The 19,295-nt window shown below is 36.9% G+C and overlaps 1 protein-coding gene across 6 annotated transcripts in view; it reads right to left on the reverse strand.

Moving 5' to 3' along the window:
• The window catches only part of NCOA3 (nuclear receptor coactivator 3), an 89,499-nt gene that overhangs the window by 44,505 nt on the left and 25,699 nt on the right, over positions 1 to 19,295 (reverse strand). The window contains exon 3 of one of the 6 annotated variants that reach the window (XM_052788299.1): positions 15,917 to 15,980. The exons of the other annotated variants lie outside the window; for them this stretch is intronic. The gene's annotated coding sequence lies outside the window, so the exon portion shown is untranslated. The remainder of the gene's footprint in view (positions 1 to 15,916; positions 15,981 to 19,295) is intronic. 6 annotated transcript variants of the gene reach the window in all.

A 19,295-nucleotide genomic window follows, 5' to 3' on the forward strand; every position in this document is an offset into this window, starting at 1 on the left:
GTTTTTGGTGTTGTTTTTTTATTTCCCCTTTAAACTATCTATAATTAAAACTCATGTTTCTCTCCTTTAAAAAAAAAAAAGTGGCTTCTAGATTTCAGCTCCTTGCTTCTCCATTTTCTTCAGTCAGACTTCAAGGTAAACTGCTGATATTTTCAAATTTTCTTTTACAGTGCTGGGGGAATGGAATCCGTTTTTCTTTTTAAATGAAAAATGAGATGCTTTGCTAGTCACGTCGCTGTCACAGTTGGGGTTTGAAGAGAAAGAGCAAATATAATGAGATCTGAAAAAAACCCTGACAATATTGCAGCCTGCAACAGAGACATACAAATGTGAAGAAAAAGCAATTGTGTTTTCCTTCCTATATTAACTAAAAAGTATTTTAATATTAAAAACTACATTACCTGTGACTTCTAATTGTCAAAATTGCTTCAAGAAAATATATATTACAATTATTTAAGTTATGAACAAAGAAAAACAAGCAAATGAACCTAGGAAAAAAATGTATTTTAGAGAAATGAACAAAGAGAAGCACTTGACCATCAGTGCATTGTGAGAAACTATGCATAGAAAGGATCTGTAAAACTCAAAACTACAGGCTTGTTTACATGGGAAGACTTACTAGCATTATTATACCAATAAAACAGCATATCTACATTACACATACCTCAGAACAAAGTAACTGGACTTAAAACACCCTAATATTAGATAAATTACTTAGAGCAAATGTTCAGCCACTGTAATGACAAAAGTGTAAAAATAGGGGCATAGTATGATGATACATTTTACCATGTAGGTAAACACAAACATTTGTGCAATAGGTGTTCAAGTTCCTTAACTAGGGGATGATAATACAGTCTGGCCAACATATTCAAAAGTAACCTGTGTGCTAATCACCTCCTTCCTTTTCTAGACTGATTGTAAGTGAATGAACATGTATCTGTGAAATATTTGAAAGTAGAAAAGCTATCTACAATTAATCAAGCAATCCATGAGAGAATACACTGCAAATACTGTACCTATACTGCAGTATACTTAAGACTTTCACTCATTTACAATAGTAAAATGAGTTTTGCATACAATCACTGTAGCGACAGTACGGCACAAAAACGGATTTTATTACAGCATGCTGATTTCACCATGCTCCCTACTATAATTTGCTGTTCAATATCAGTGACTAGCACTGATAAAAATAAAGCTACTCATCCATTTTTATTATTACAAAACGCTTTTTAAAACTAACGATTTATATCCTTAATCATTCTTAGCATCTACTGTTTTGCACAATGATGCCTACAGCTACTTCACAAGGAAAAGAACAAATAAAGCAACAAAAATTTTACAAGCAGAAATATGCTCCCCTCCAACATATACCTTACCATATATTTAAGCTCGTATAAAATTAAGAAAGCATGCCAAAATCTAACTCAGAAAGAAAGCTTCTCACTTTTAAGACCTTTATGTGCTTGCCCCTCCATCAGTCCCACTTTGGCAATATCTGTGTTACAACTGTGAAATAAAGATTGTAATTCTACAACTGGGGCTAGCCAAGAAACGACAGACAAGCTTCAAGTCACTACAACAAAATATCTTATTTGCTACATTCAAAACAAACAAAACCAAACCAAAACCCACAAAACCCAAACAAACAAAACAAACCCCACAAAACCCCAAAGCATCACCACCACCAAGTTCACAGTATGTCATTCCAGAGAGAAATTAGATGGATTTCCAACAAAGTAACCCAAAATATCTCAAGAAAAGTCACATAAGAACAGCTTCCCTCAGTAAAAGATGTGTGTCTGTACACAAAATACTAGTTTTCTTGAGCATGTGTACGGGGGGGGTGGGGTGGGGATGCATGGAAGAAAGACTTTACAGGATAAAAGTATATAAACATGGTCTGACAAGGGAAAAAGTTAACATAAGAGATCCATTTGCTCATCTTTCTACCAGTACTCCATAAACAACAGACAAATTATAAGAGATACTGCTAAAGAGAAAAATGGATCTTCTTAATTACCTGTAATATACAGATATTCACAAGTAATTAAAAACAATCATCCTGGCACAACTACACTATTTTGTCTGCAAGACAAAATTTTACTAGACATCAGTTTAGGGTTCGCATGAGTCAAACCAAAATACTAAACAAAGTCAGCTTTTTTATTGTTAACATTTGAAATTTTAAAATGTCATAAATCAATGCACTCATTTATTTAAATGAATGTGCAGAGCTTTTAAGGACAGTGGTTAAAATCTATGGATTATTTCAAGACCAACAAGCTCAAGAAAGAGACATATTTTCTATTGGAATCTTACTTTGACTGGTTTGTTGCCTGCATGACTTTTAATACCTGGTTATGCATTAGTAGTATCTTGAAATTATCCAACAAAAGTAACTCCACATTTTAAATTCAGCAAATAAATGGGGAGGATTTGAGGGCTGCTACAATTATGACCACAATTTTGGCCGACATCAATCCAAAACAACACAGAAAATACAGTGAATCCATTCTGCCTCTTTGGAGTGTTCGAGATCAACTAATGTTTAAAAACCCTGCTGCTTCCAAACTAGAGCAAAGAAATCCCATCTTGAATCTCCAATTTTTAACAAACTGGTCCAGCAAAGTCTGAATTCCAGACTGGCTTCAGACCTTAATTTATCTTTTGACTTTAGCAATTTGGATATTATTTAAAGAAGAAAGAAAATTATTTCTCAGGTCATCTGAAATGACTTCCATGTAGAAGTGACAAACTAATAGTATTTGGTATGAATGTTAGTAACGTTAGTATGAAGTATTTAGTAAGAATATTAGTAAGGAGAAAGAAATGTACCTTACACCATTGATCAGCAATTAAAATGATGACAATCACACTCATACCCATACGTTTTATCTTTAGGAGTCACCTACAGTTTCAAGTTACCTGGCATCAGACCAGTGTGATCTGTTTAGCACTACACTGAGTTACTGAAGTAACAGGAAACTATGAGTCTAAAAATACACCAGCAAACTATGTAGACTAGCAGAAAATTTGTCAAATATGAAAATAATAATTTCTTCCAGACAATTCTCTCTTTAAGGGGATTATTAAGCAAGAATAATTACACACAGGGTTTTGAACATTTCAAGACAATCACATAATTTTTACAACATTTAAAGCAAGCAGAACAAGTTTTTCATTATTTGGCCAATGAACACAAACTGTTTACAAAGATATCAAAATGGCTACCAGACAGTTTGCTCATCACTGAAAAGAAAAATGCATCTTCTGTTTTTTTCTTTTTCAAAGAGAAGCTTTAGCATTTTATTCTAATAAGAAATAGCATCTTTACTGTATTTAATTTCATGATTTCTAGAAAATGTATGCTTCTGAAAGAGTATCATACATTCAAAACAATCCCATGTACTGAAAGCCTGGTCTAAAGTTCACTAAAACACCTAATAGGGAAAAAGTATTTTTAAGCTTTAAATATTACTCGTACTGTTTTACATTACAGTGCCAGTTTACAAAATGTTAACGTTGTGACTAAATTTGATAAACGAAAATCATTATGGGTTTATAGTTTGGATCCTCATCTTAATGAGAATTAACATCTTTAGAACAAAATGTTCAAAGCTGCAAGACATATGCTGAACATGTGTATACATGTAAAGCTTTGAAAGCTGCTTAAAAATGTGGGAATGAGTAAAGCTCATGTTACCCTTGATAAATGTCAGCTGTCAGGCATCACAGCCCAATACACACTATTTTTTCCACAAACTAGAGCCCAGAAAAATGCAATTTTTACTTCACCAGCTGAATATAACGCATCATACATGGCAACATCTACCCAAGGTCAAAAGTTTAGTGTTTTCAAATTTTAACTTCCAAAGCAGGGTATTGTTACACAGACAACATCATCACACTGAAATTAATGGAAGTATTTCCAAAAATTTCTGGTAAAGTTACATCTAATGCTCTAATATACACCTTCTACCAAAATGGACACATTCAACTTCAAACCAAGTCAAAAGGAACCTGAAAGAAAAAACCCCAGTTGTTCTTATATCCACTACCAATTCTGTATTTTTACAGTCCAATTTTACTTGAACATTTTCTGCTCTAGTAAATCACTCATTATAAAATTCTAATTGTATCTTGCAGAATTAGCCCAAGAAACTGAGCAAAGTCTTGGAACACTAGCTGTACAATAAAAGGGTGGGGTAGGGATCAGATTGGCAGACCTTTCCATTAAGAAATATTACTTTTAATGTGATAAAAATATGTCAATCAACCCTATCTACTGTGGAGTCCACTTAAAAGCTGTTCATTCTCCAGCTCCCCCATTTGAAACCACATATAATTTATCAATCTGCGTATATGAAAAATGATTATGATGCTACCATTATCACACCAAACAGTGAAATGTACTTTAAAAATTTCACTGTCATTACAATGTTAATAAGCAGGTTTCTTCTTCCACAGCTAAATCTGAAGCACTACGATAGTCTTTTGTGAGTTTTTATTAAAAGTATTAGCTAGTTTTCCTGAGCAGGTTAAAAGCTCTGTATGTTGAAAGATCATGAAATATGCCTGTCATATCAATGCCTTTCCCTCTCTGTGTTTCAGTAATAAGTATTTTGATCCATTTAAATTTAATATACTTCTTCTGGGATTAGCATTGGTCTAAGTCTGTTTCTGTTAATTCAGTGAGAATTCTATCACCAGCTCAAGTAGAAATACTAAGGCTAAAAGTAATATTTCTTTCAAAATTTTATCTTCAGCAGGAAAAAAAAAAAATCTTTTACCTGAATATTTTTATTAACCTCAAATAGAAAGATACAGTAAATGTGTTTTTTCCTATCAGAAGACCTAAATTTTATTTAGAACTATTTCACAAGTTATTTAGAAACATAGCTGTGCAGTGTACACAGAGCCAAGAGCCAAGAAAAACAGATAAAATATCTCCATTTGCTCAACAGACACCTTTTAAGAATGTTCTGGTACTACGATCTACGTTAAACCTGGTGTCTGAATTAGAGCAACTCCTATTTAAAATTATTATTCCAGTCTACTTGATGCTTTTTAGGAATGTCAGTAATAACCTACAATACTCACATTTTTTTATTTTAAAAAGACACACTTTTTACATGCTAACTGTCCACTACTTGTTTATAGTTATAAGTAATCTAAATGATCTTTCATCAACCACATTGAACACCAGTGTTGCAAAAACAGATCAATAACTGCTGAATGCAGTGGCAACTTAACTGCTAGACTTACTAGAAAAATTAAATTATTTGTAGCAACGTAAACATCAAAATAACATCCTTCAACTACAAAAGTGATTATAAGCACTAATCAGAGCAAACTATTGAGTTTCAGCAGAATACAAAAATTCTTCAGATCTTTTATGGCATAAGGAAGACTATGAAGTATGAAAAGACCCCCTTGCACATTTAATTTACAGTATTCATTGCATCTGCTCTGAAACCAACATTGGTGGTGTGAAATTAGACCTGAACAATCAAGGCTGAAAATCTAACAAAAAGACTGTAAGCTAAATAAGTTACCTGTTAATACCATCAAAAGGATGTATAGTTCTGAAGAGTAACATTTTTATGTTGTTTCAAAATAAATATCTAACATTACATACTTCTTAATGCTATAATCCTCACATCGACGTTTCAAAATGGGTACATTCAAAGAGAGAGATTAGTAAATATATCCCGTATTAGTGTGACAGACATACAAAAAAGGAAAGGAGAGGTACTAAGAATGACCCAAACTGTCAAATTAAGGACCACAGTGTACCTACCACTGATCAGGGAAAATATCCTGTGAAATGGAAAACAGTTCATTCAGGTTAGTCATAACTGGTTAAGTCTTAAGTTTTAAAGCATTACAGAAGACATACAATACTTCACTGAGAAATTCTAAAATTTTTTATTAGTCTTTAAATGATATATTTCCTTCTATCCTCACAAATTTTAGGAAGACTGCTAGAAGATTTCATTCATTCTAAAGCAAAATCTGTCACACTTAAAATCAAAGTAAAAATTTAGTTTGGATGAGAGGTAAACTTCATCCATCTGTCATGGAAGAGTTAAATGCCACTATCTATGAACGATAACACTTCCTTGGATTACAAAAGAGCAGCAAATCCTGCAATTTTGCAGTCAACACCAAACAGCTATTTTTACTGCTTTACACATCTTTCCTAGCTCCAGATGTTCTTTAAAATTCAAGGGTCTGCAGAACTCTGGATGATGAGTGGGGATTTCTAACTACCATTGGGCAAGTGAAGGGGTTACCACTTACTGCCCTGCCATTACTGCATGGCCAGCTACTCATTGACAAATTGTTCATTATTAGCCACCAAGATGTCACACATCACAGTGGAACATTTTAAGCAAAATGAAACTGGTATCTTAAAACGTCATTCTGTAAACTGCAGTGGTTCAGGATTGACAAATAACTGTCACACAATACAAGCAGGGCAGAAGTTCTTCAGTTTCTCATCAGAGACCCTAAGACACTACTAAAAAGGTGTCTTAGGTCTGCTAGTTTATAGGACTGAAAAAAAATCTTTAAAACACCTTTAAAAAAGGCTGGTTTTTTAATGATTGCACTTCAAACACACTTAATTAAGTTTTCTAAAAGCAAAGACTAGTTTTTCTTTTATAGCCAAGCAAGTCAACATTTTGCTGACTTTTTGAGCCAAAGAATGACTAGCAGCCTTCAAAGTTTCTCGGAAGCTATGCTGAAACTTGACAGCATTAGTATACTATGTAAAACAGTGCCATTAAACAGTATTAGTCTCGCTCTGACAGACTGTAAAAGAAAGCAACACAGAGAATTACAACTTAGATGCTTTACTTCTAGAAAGATCAGAAATGTCTTCTGTATACCTGAAAAGACATAATTAACATTTATATTACGTACCCATAAAACAACAAGAAAGCAAAAGAAAAGGGTTATTTCCTTCAAATAAAGATAGTGTTTCTGTCACTAATGTATTCATTATCAATACCTGTTTGCCACAGAAACATAGAATTCACCATGCCATATCATATGAGAGCCTTGCTTTATTCAGTGCTAAAAAGGGGTGAATCTACCAAAGGGACATTTAGCTTCTGGGAATCAGTAATATATACCACAGAATAACCATATAAATATAAACTCTACTAACTATAACTATAAATATTCTCTTATTAAAAAATACAAAATGCTTTTTAGTATACTAATAACTTGTCTGAGATCATGTGTCTGCTAAGTGTATAAGTGATTTTTTTTTCTTTATCAATTTTAAATGGTTTTGCTTTTCATTTAACTGGATGCCCCCATTGTCCCCCCCATAAAACACACAAGACTCCAGTCTGTTCTTATGTGTCATGCTGTGTTATTCAGCTTCTGAAAACCTCATTTATTCTCTCTCCAAATGTTCTCTTCTGCCTCTTATAGCAAGCTTAAGCAAGCTTTCTATTGATCTTGATTTTCTTCATTTTCAACTTTAGGATATTTCAAAATAAGATTCCTGTGACTGAAATCCTCAATTCTAACCCTGTCACAACAACACGTGAGCAATGTTGACACAGGACCCAGGAGGACGACATTATATACAAGGTAGAGAATCAAGGTGAAAAAAGAAAAGAAATCTAAAACAAAGAGACAGACTGCTTTTCCTACTTTAACAGTATTGTGGGGAAAAGACGGGGAATGACAGCTTTTGAAATAACAAATCACCTAATGAATATTCTATACAAGAAGCTGGAAAAGAGAAAGAGAAGCATAATTAAAGTTATCAACATATTCAATATATATAATTTAAAAGTATTAATTCAAAATTCCTGAAATTAGTATTATCAAAAATGTCACTATCTACATGGGTATTTTTCTTACAAACATTCATAGATCAATTAAAGAGGATACTGTGATCGCTACAGAGCTTGCAATTCCCCTTTCTCCTCCATTTGCATATCCAGGATACTTCAGTTTTACACCCTCAATTTATAATTACATTAAATAAAAAGCAAGATTATTTCTGCCCTGTAAGACATTAGACATTCTTCCTCCAAATAAAATACTTTTCGTAATTGTCCATGTTCAGTACACACGGCCCTTTTTCCTCCCTAGGACAGACAAAGCTTAGCACTAGAAAAAACTTTAGATAGGCATCACTAATTTTCCAATTCTCTATCACATCACAGCCCTGAGGTTTATTATGAAAGAATGTTTACAGTTGCCTGTTCTAGTGCTGGAAATGGGAATATGTTTTAGTAGTAACATCCAAAATGAAAAATACTCATCCTCTACTTTCACAGCATCATTACTAAAAGACTACAATAGCATGGGGAGCCAGCAAGACAAAAGACATACCATTGTTGCTGGCATATCATTTTTGCTCTGAATCTATTTATATTTGTAAGATCCTTGATTTATCAGGACATTCCCTATTTGTACCCTAAGAACTAAAACTGTCTACTCTAAGGATTACATTATTATTATTATTATTATTATTATTATTATTATTATTACAAGGATTATTGTCTTGTGCTTTTAACTGACTTACCTTGAAGAAAACTATGCATTTCTAACTGCCATCTGACTGGAGAGAGTGAACAATGGGCATGGTGTACTGATACACCATGAAGAACTTTTGATACCACAAACTGTAAAGTTGATCCTTTCTGTTGTCTTAGCCTTCCAGATCTAGACTTCAGCAGACTACTGTAAGGACTACTAAGTACCACAAAGGACCGAATGCAACAGTTAGGGAGCACTTCAGCCAATCTTCTCTTTTCCTTCCTCCACCTATTCAGAGATGTGGTCTTCTACCCTTTAAAACTCATGCACTGCTTTGAGAAATGGCCAGATAGGTTATACTGATTGTCATCCTAAAGGACAAGCACTAAATGCTCAATAAACATCAGAAGGAAAGTTTAGAGAAACCAGAGCTAAAGACAAAATAGAATAGGTAAGAAGAGCCTTCCAGAACACACAAAAAAAAGCTGAATGTGAATGGCAGAGAGGGTTCTACATTAGCATGTGGAATTTCTTTGGGCAATCCTGTCCTGTCCTACCCCCACCCCCAAGACCGCCACCCAACCAAACAACCTAAAACTAGTTTTAAACTGTGCTGGAAATAAAGCAGACTCTTCTAAAAAGACTGCAGAGTACATATCCTGGTCTGCTACTTCAGTAGAAATCAGTAAGGAAAGCTACTGTTTACTGTCCCTGTGGCCTGAGAGACTGAGAAGACTTCAGCCTACAACAGAAGCTAGGAACAACCTGGCTATTAGGGCACATCAACCAAGAAACATTTATGAGTGACAGCTATATAGATAATGCAACCTACAGAGATTATAAATGCATAAAGTTCTTTCAGCTATAGCAGCCAATCCCTGTATTTACCACATTTTTCAAGAAAGCGCGGGAGGCGTAACACAGCTCACAGCAGGAGGTCTGCTTCACTGAGATCTCACCACTTTGTTCTATCTGAAAAACACTACGCTTTCCACATACTGTTTTGTATATTAAAAAAAAAACAAAACTAAAAACAGTTTCTTAGACACTGATTCCTGAACTCTACTGCCAGAGAAACAAGACTGTGTGTATGTACACATATGCTTAAAGGAATCAACATGCCTGCAGCTTAAAATTTTTTGCATCTATTCATCTTGCTACACCCCAATGGCATGCAAAAGAACTTACAAAAATTATGATGCTAGCAGAGAAGGTGAAAAAATGAGTATGTTGATTTTTTAATTTATTTTTTTTTACTGTCTTTTAAGAAGCTGCTGCCATAAACCTGCTCCAAGACTAGAGCAAAACTGGACCTGAAAGTTGGTTGAAAGTGTTTTGAGGACCTCTAGATCTATCAATATATTTCTTAGAAAAGGTACATCTCCATATCTAACACAGCTCTTCAAAGCAGGATTTACATTCCAGAAACCCAACCCATTATTGTTGCAGAAGACCAAGAGTTCACTCATCACTGGAGCTCTGCAACAAGGATGCAGACAGGACAGCTTTGAGATGAACCTATTGAGAAAGAAGCAGAGAAAAACCTGCTTATTGCATCCCATGGTGAAACACTTGGACTGCAAATAGTGAGTTTCATCACCAACTGAAATAGAAATAAAATCAGAGAAGACAGAGATACAATGGTAATGTTTTAAAAACAAACAAAAAATCTAAGTTCCAACTACTACAGGTCTACTCTTTTTCAGCATTATTTGGGCCAGCATGACGGTTCGGAGCTGATTTAGGGGGAAGTGGCAAGCTTTAATACTAGATACCAGAGTCCAGTTCACAACTTCGTGATCAAAGCCAGGAGACTGAGGGGAAATAAGCCAGCCAAAATTTGAAGCACACAACAGAAATACTGATGAGTTTTGGAATATAAAATAATTTTCTAAACTGAGAGGTTGTGCTCTAGCATTTCCTCTAAATCATCTTTCCATCCTTCAGTAAAACATGACAATAGGTACTGCTTACCCTAAAAAACAGAAAGAATAGATGAAAACACCTTTGTGTGAACTTCTTTTTATATTTCTCATTCACAGTTCAGAAATCTTGGGCGGGGCAGGGAGGAAAATTCTAAAAGGGCAGCTCCAAAACAGCTGGCAATTCCCCTCTGAGGAAATTGGGGAGATGTAACCAACCTCAAAATCTACTCTGAATAAACACACAGAATAAAACAGTATAGAACTCCATAGTTTATTTTCAGTTTGTGACTGCTCATTTAATGCTTTTTGGTTACAAAATGCATTGACAGTATGCCCGACACCCCTCTTTCTGGTCATTTTCATCAGAACTTAAGGTTACATTAGTGATTTTATCATGATCAGCGGTTAGCTCTCAATAATAGTCTTCAATAACACTCCCCCCAAAGTAGACTACTTTGAAGTTACAGGATTTACAAATCTGGTGAAGTTTGTGTTTCTTTAGCGTGACAGTCAGTGTTCATTTTTTTGCCAGTTTCCCACCGTACTGTTGGCATAGGCAGTAATATTTTTAGAGATCACGGATTTCTAATGCTAAAAGGCATGTGCACCCAATGTTACCACAATGCAATCACACAACTGTTCAAGAGAAGCCTTTCAGATAGAGACATTTAAATGATGCTTCAGAAATAGAGTTCACAGGTGATTTTTAATTCCTAGCAGTTGTTACTCACTCTTCTTTCCTTTAGAAGAGCATTTATTCTATTTTACTGTGATAGGCAATATGATTTGCAGCTTCACTGCAGCTCCACTGTGAAGGCAGATGAACTGCCATGAAATGGACAACGAGAAGCAGACTGGACACACACAGGCGCAGGGAGGACAGAACAAAGAATCACAGGGAGTGGGGAAAAATAAACTATATAATAGCTGCTGCTTGAGAACACTAGCTGGAACAAACAGGGAGGCCACCAACTATCATTACAAGCACATGTTTCTTTAGCAGTTGCAAGAAGAATTGCACACAAGAGGGGGCAGGGGATCTGCTATTAATCATATTATATTCATTGTTCCCTTGATGCTGCTGGCAATGCTTCAGGAGACTCCCTCAATTCCCAGATAAAACTGCAGCGAGAACAGCAGTGCTCCAAGAACAGCCCACACTGAACCTTCACAATCTTGTCCTACTATGCTAACACTGCCGTAAACTGAACACTTTTTAACCACTGAACTGCTTACTGAACTTAATTTTCAAAAATCCAAATCACAGCAGTTGAGGGTTCCTCGCCATTCTAATCTCTCATTAGGAAAATGAACACATTGTATAAATCTGATGAAACTATTTGCAAGAACAAGCCACTAGAGAGGTGAAAACATCAGCCTGAAGGAGTCAGGAATCAAGTTTATTTGTTGAGGAAGAGTTTTGAATGTTATCTCTAAGTAAGGTGCTGAGTGACTCCTTGATTAAGTGGCACTTAACATTCAGTAAGTTTAATGTTCCAGCAAGAACAGCAGGCCGATACCTGTGCCTGGGAGTGGGGGAGGGAGAAAATGGCAGCTGATGCAGTGAAGTAACCCAAGTCAGCTATTCTTTTGTCAGTGAAAAGGCAGACATGTTTAAGTGGAAAGAAACATGGATTAACTAAATCTCGTATTCATACTTCATCGAAAACGTAATGCTGCTTTAATTTGTCTGGTTTGGCAAAGCTACAGAGGGAAGGTGGATTTTCTCGACCACAGATATTTTTGATTTTTTTTGTGTGACAAACTCTGCATAGTATGAAAGTGACACACACTCTAATTAGGTCCAGAATTTGTTAAGAGTCTCCCTACCTAAATAAAAATTCCTAACATTGGCTACCATGGGCCTCTGACACTTTGCAGGTTGGCAATGCAGTTCAGCTGGCACTACTTGTCTCCCTGACTGAAAAAATATATTCTTTTGTTTAAGGAAGATACAGAAGAATAGAAAAACAGTTACAGTTAGGTAAACATGTATTTAACTAACACACCAACTTATGACCTAAGTAGAAATAGTGAGACATTTCTACTTCGGATCTCAGTAAGGAGAAACCAATTCAATCTTCAAAAAAACCCAACACGTTTATTAAGCAGCAGAGCTCACTGCAGCCAGCGTGCCTGATGACTCATCCTCCCTTCTCCACTTTCTAATTAGCCGTGATAGTCAGCATCAATTTGATGGTTGTTTTTTGTTGTTGGGTTGGGTTTTTTTAACTACACAAAAACCATCTTGGAAGTCGAAAAATGGACTCCTACTTGTTTACTAATCAGAGTTTTAGAAGATAGCTAGCACTAGCAGCTAAGACATATTCCAGCTTTACCGTTAGCTGGACACGCAAACTACTTGCTTGTGCTTGTCCTCCCCCTCCCTTGAAGGGGCTGCATGCGGCACGGCACGATCACAGAGAATAAATACAGGAAAAGGGGGGAAAAAAAGCCCTCTGCTCTTGGCAAGGGCAAGGCGTTCCACAAGAACTGCTACAGGGTCAAAAGTTTACCGTGGTTTCAATTTCACCTTTTCGCAACCAATGAGAGCGCGGCGGCTCCAGACAGAACCGCGGGCGGCAGCGCGGCCCTTAACTCCTTGCGGCCCGGCTCGGCCCGGTCCAGCCCCGCTGCGGGGGCAGCCGGCGAGGCTGGCCACCGGTCCGAGCGGAGCGGAGCGGAGGAGGCAGGCTGAGGCAGAAAAGGCCCTCTCCTCCCCTCTCGTCTCGTCCCCTCCGCTTCGGGCAACGTACGCAGCTGAGCGTCCAGCAGCCTCCTGCGAGTTGAGCGTTTCTTTTAGCATGGAAGTGAGAGGGAGCAGGAGCTGTGCAGCAGCAGTACGCCAGTGAGTCAGAAGTTAGGAGCTGCAGAAGTGGGTCCCCTTACCCTCAGTGTAGTTGAAAACCAGGTCAGTAATCTGAGGGATAGGACTGATACTAGGCAGTATCAAAGCAGCACTGAACTATGGAGCGGTAAGTGGCAGCAGCGAGATAGTGCTGGCAAACAGGAAAGCCTGACTTTGCAAAAGGGGAGGGAAGGAGGGAGAACACCAGGACAGAATTGTTGGAAAGGATTCTGAATGCGCAGTCCAGAGCTGCAGTGATTTAGTTTGCTTCTTGTCAAACAAGAAATGGGCCTTGCCCTGGCATAAGGCTGGGCAGCCCAAGGAGCACTGCTGCCCACTGTCCAATCGCCACAGTGCCATTAATAATACTCCACTTCAAGATGTTGATTTCAAAACAAGTCATCCTCCATCTACTCCAAGAAGGATGGACATGGAAGTTGTGGCTCTTGTGTACAAAAAGGGTCAGCTCTTCACAGTTTTGCCCGGGAAAACAAGTAATACCTAGCCACAGAAGTGTAAAACGGTCTGGACGCAAGACAGTTGTAATAGATTGTCTTGCTTTGGCACAGAAGAAGAAAATGCATCTTCATCTCCACTCATTTTAAGATTACAGAACTAGAAGAACAACAGAGAACAGGTTTCTTGTTCCCCTGTATGCTTCTGTTCCCTATCAATGGTTCCAGGTTCTGCCATCTCCTAATCAGTAGTTCTGGTTTAAAATTTTAATGGAGAGAATTACGACACAAGCTTTCCAGAGTGAAAATATCATCACTAGCAATGTAGTTTCATCTCAGGGACTACTGATGTGGTGAATCAGTCCATGGTAGGGTATCCCAAAATCTGTGCTAGGACCAGTTTTATTCTCTAGGAGATTGATGAAAATGCTGACGACAGCAAATACTGAATGACAAAATCTATGATTGTGTTTGCAATCCACTTGATCTTGGAAAGTCAGTGTCAACTACACTTAAGCACAGAGCGCAACAGATTTATCACCTCTTCATTGGCTTTGCAGACTACAAGGAAAGAGGACTAAAGCACTCTAAAGATGTGGATGAAGAATTCTCAGTTTGGTGCAATAACAGACAACATGAGGCAGCATGAAGAGAAGTGTATAATGCATGTAGTTAAGGCAAATTCAGTAGCAAAGGAACCTAAGAGTATGTTCAACATAGCAGAAAGGGGTAGGGTTACACAGAGAGCTTTAATTGAATGATTAGCAACTTTCACTTGATACCAGGTAGAATGGCAAGTCATTGCATATATTTGCAAGGGAAACAACATGGAATTAAACCATTCCAAAACAGGCAGCAGTCCTCAGGAAACACTTCAGATCTCCAACACACTGCAGAAAGAACAACAAGGGTCTGAATATAATTGTGAAGGGGTAAAACGAGTAAATACGCCATCAACACACAGGAGGCTTTTATGCTGAAGATGCCAGTTAAAGTAGAACTCAGTTTTCCAAACGCTAAAACCAACCAGACAGTAGATTGTTCAAGATAATGCACATGACCACCTAAGGGGAAAAGAAACATTAGTCAGTTGGCAGCTATTACTAATTCTCCAGAAAGATGCAGTTTGAAAATTGGTACCTTATCTTACCCCAGAACCTTAAAGGCTTTCACAGCACTTTGTAATGATGAAAGATACTCTGGTCTTGGACCTCTGTATATGTTCCGAGAAAGGATGAAGACACATACTCTTACAAACAGCTATAGCAGCTGAAAATACTGCCAACAATCTTCTTTTTGTAACTCAATTCACAAAATAGTTTTAGGCAAGAAGATAATAATGAAAAACTCTTAAAACCTGCTTCAGAAATAGTCAACCACACAATTTAAGAGCAGCCACTGAAAAATAATTTCCAGATGGTGGGCAAGGTCAAACAGTGATTTCTTCAACAGGCACAGGTAGATTCCTTTCTCAACCTATGCAAATAGGCATAGCAGCTCAATGCTACTATCTGGTTAAGTTTAATGCCTTGAGACCTGCTAACAAAAGATGCAGTAAGTGATTAAAATACATCAAGTCAGCAAGTTAAAGACATCGTGAGAATCTTAGCTGATTGAGATCATGCCCTACTACCAGGTTTTTCTACTCTAGTTCAAAAATGGTAAGACACCAATGAAAATGCTAACAAATAATGCTGTATTTTCATAGTTTAGCTAGGCTAAAATACAGTTTTGCCAATAGCAATTTAAGACTTAACTACATATATAAAAACCTATTTTCCTCTCAGTAAAAAGAGCAGTTTGGTTTTGTTGTTTTACCTTCTCTAAATACCATGTCATTTTAGAGAAATTCGTTTAAATTGAGATATCATAAATAAATTCCCTTTTTATAAGATGGCCTCATTTTAAAAGAAAATGGATGCTATAAAATTTTACATCAAGTCAGCATGTTACCAAGAAGCTTTTCTGTGTGTTCTGAATTTGATTAATACAAGCCAAGGTCACTTCCTGAAAGATGCCTACCACTGCAGCTGCAAGCAAACTAGACTCCTCTGAGCTCAAAAGCTGGGGGATGGGAAGACGACACTAGCAATTTCTAACACTGTCTCCAAAAATACACTAATTGCAAAACTTGAGTAATATTTAGAAGTGTTTACTAGATTATCACATAAGTAACCTACTGACTAAGGTGAGTCTGTATAATCATGTTTTCAAGCAGAAAAGATACACGATGCACCAGCACGTCTGCAAAAAAAAAAGTAATTCTGAGGACCCTTTATTAAACTTTATGCAATTCTCTTTAAAATGTACTACCTTTTTTTTTTTTTTTTTTTACTATGTATGTTTTATTATGCAGCTCATGAAGCTAATAGGAGACTGCCCTTGAATTAACAGCATGTCTCAGTCCTCCTGAGACTGTGAGGCTCCACCCAATCTACACTGTGTCCTATTCTGAAGCCATTTAGGAAAAATACTTCAGGAAAGCATGCAAGCTCTTTCCAGAAGTCTGCAGCATGCATTTTTCCAGTTTCTGAAGACTATACCTCTTGTTTACAAACACAATTAGAAATCAGCTGTGTTCACCTGTAATTTTAAAGATATTTCAAAAGTTATTTTAAAAACATGTCACATTTGCATTATGCATGAGGCCAAACAGATGTAGTTTCTTCCATTCCCAGACACAGTTAAAGCTTACAGGTCCTGAAAACAAGACCCATACCAAACAAAAGAGTATTTTTTGCTTTTTGTGTGTACAAATAAAAAGATTCTACAATTTGGAGTACCAAACAGGAGGGGAACAGATTGCTGAAAAACATTTAAAACCACACACCAACAGACATTTCTACAAGGGCATCTGTTAGTCTAAGAAAGGGGCCCCAGTGACTTTATTTATGAACACACACACACTCAATTTAATATACTTCATCTTTAAAACAGCCTTGATACACCCAACATTGCAACTAAAGTTTCACACCAGGCTAAAATTAGTAGGATCTACTAAATGAAAGTTAATTTTGACAAACTGGTGCACTAAAAGAACATTGCTGGTTTTGGGTGGGCATCTTTGCCTGAAATAGAAAAATGCACTAAAGCATATCATTACCTATGCAGGCACAGCTACATCTGTGGTTAAGGATGCCTAACATTTTCCATTACAAAAGCCTGTTCTAATTGTTTAATGACTGTCTCTCACACACCCCTCAGAACTACTTTTTGTGGAAGACTTGCATAAAATTGGTTCAGACATTTAAAAACAGAGTGGAGAATTCAATTGAACAAAATACAACCTTCTATTCAGTCCGGGAAGTTAAAGCTTTAGAAGCGAAACTGATCAAATGCCTGAACAAGCTAAACTTCATCTTGCTGCTCCAATGAAGGTACCTGTACAGATGGTAAGTGCCATCAAAGTCTTTGAACATGCTCAGTTTTGTTTTAAACCACTTGCCAAGACCCTCAAGTATTTTATCTAACCAAGGTAGCTTTGTCACTGCACACCTCCTCCTTGTTGACAGGATAGAACATGCTTTATCACTGCATTATAAAGAGCAAGAGCAGCTTCTTTATAAACCTGCCAGCTACGAAGCAGTTAAAGTGTCTGGCAGCACAGTAGCTAGTGAACAGGGACATTTTTCTAGGTTATACTGCCCCACCCATACACAGCATCCACAAAACATGAAGCAGCAGGAGGATCAAGGGCTTAGCAAAGGCCACCCTTCTGCCCCCCCCCCCCCGCCCCCAGTTCAAGATCTCCGTTGAAACCGCGGATGGAGGTCTCAGCCAGCAGTGCTAAAAGACTATGCTCCTGCCCCTCTAGCGGCTAGCCCATGTAGAAAAGCACGCTCAGTCCAGTGACCGAAGTGGTGTGGATCTGCTCTGTGGGATTCCAGATGACAACCTTGCTGGCAAACAGAGCAGAAATTTCCTTATGGCGAATTATACTATTTTTTACATATGCTTTTTAAAGGCATAAAAAAAGTTACACTGAAAATACTGAGGTTGTGAGGTCATGAAAAAAAAAAAAACCCACCCAAAACTTAAAACAGCATTGTCAACTCCAACTCTCAGCACTTCTTCCTTTAACCCTTATTTTGCATACTTAAGCACATTGCTGTGTAACTGCTTATTAGACTCTGTGTGGGAATGGCACCCATCAGTTCACAGAAAAGACTACTATAGACTTATGTCTGTTGTATCATCTCCAAAGTGCATTACTATTTCAGCAACCATGTTCGCTTTACTATACAGTGATAGATAATGGCTTCATAAATGGAGAACTGAAGTCTGTCAAGGACCTGTAACCTAACTTGGCCTTTGCCCAACATGGGTACGTAGGGAGTTTCGGTGACATTCAAATTAGGACACAAGGCTTTTTTTCCTATGAAGAGTAAACAACACTGATACATACTGCCTTGATTATGACAGATCACAACTTCCAATTAAGAATATTCATTCAGAGCAGATTTTAAACTGGCATTTAAATCACTGATTTAACTGTTGGAAATATTTACACCCATCAATAAGGGCACATGAGTGGCAGAGAAATATAGTCCATAAATCACATTGACTTGCCTTAGGCACATTTTGCTAGTCAGCAGATGCAATACTTACAGACATTTATTCATGTGTCTGCACAATAACTAAGCTATAGAATTAATGTCAGTAAATATATTATTTTACACTGTAAAACAACTAATTTTAATCAAAGCTCCAGATACATTACCATTTTTAAAACAGATTCATATTCTGAAAAAGTGTTTCAGGGCAGGGGGGAAGGCAGCTATCCATTAGGGGTTTCCATATTACATATGCACAGACTCACACAAACTGGCTTCAATGGGATCTAAATGCCTGGTGTGTTGGAGTGCTTTTGAGAATTCTACTTAGTATCTCTTCATCACGCTACTAAAATAGATTTTTTTTTTTTTTAATTTATTGGAACACACATCCCCTTTGCTTTTAAAATTAGATCTTGTTACCGTCTGATGTAATAATAATAAAAGGCCTGTTAATGAAGTTTCCTGAGTTTTTGGCATAACTAGACTCTCAAATTTGAGAGTACAAGATCAGACACTAAAACCAAAGGAAGTTACTGAAAAAAGGAAACCAAAACAGTTTAAGTTTTCCATGCGTAGTATCAGTGCTTATATACATTTACTTCATTGTAAGGAGTAAGTACAGCTACTTAATACAAAGGTGACATTTCTAAAACACAATTTGACCTTGAAATATGAAAACATTCCTTGCTCAATGCTGTAATTAAAATCTGATTGAGTGTACACAGGTACACTTAGTATGGCCGCAAGAGGTTCATTTAGTTCAACACAAATGCTTACTGTTCAAAATTTGAAGTGACAGTTGTCTATCTATAGTATACCAATAAATCTGAGCATTTCATTAGTTAAAAATCCCCTTTCCTCTGCTTTTTCATATACTCAAGTGCATTTCATATTCATAGTGACCAAAGCATAGCAGAGTACCTTCAGCTAAACTGCAAAATAAAGGCAGAACAGAATCACTCCCAGATTTGGTTAATTTGCCTCCCCACAGTAGTCAGGTTAT

This window comes from Harpia harpyja, chromosome 1 (genome assembly GCF_026419915.1).
Source record: "Harpia harpyja isolate bHarHar1 chromosome 1, bHarHar1 primary haplotype, whole genome shotgun sequence".
In the NCBI taxonomy this organism is placed as follows: Eukaryota; Metazoa; Chordata; class Aves; order Accipitriformes; family Accipitridae; genus Harpia; species Harpia harpyja.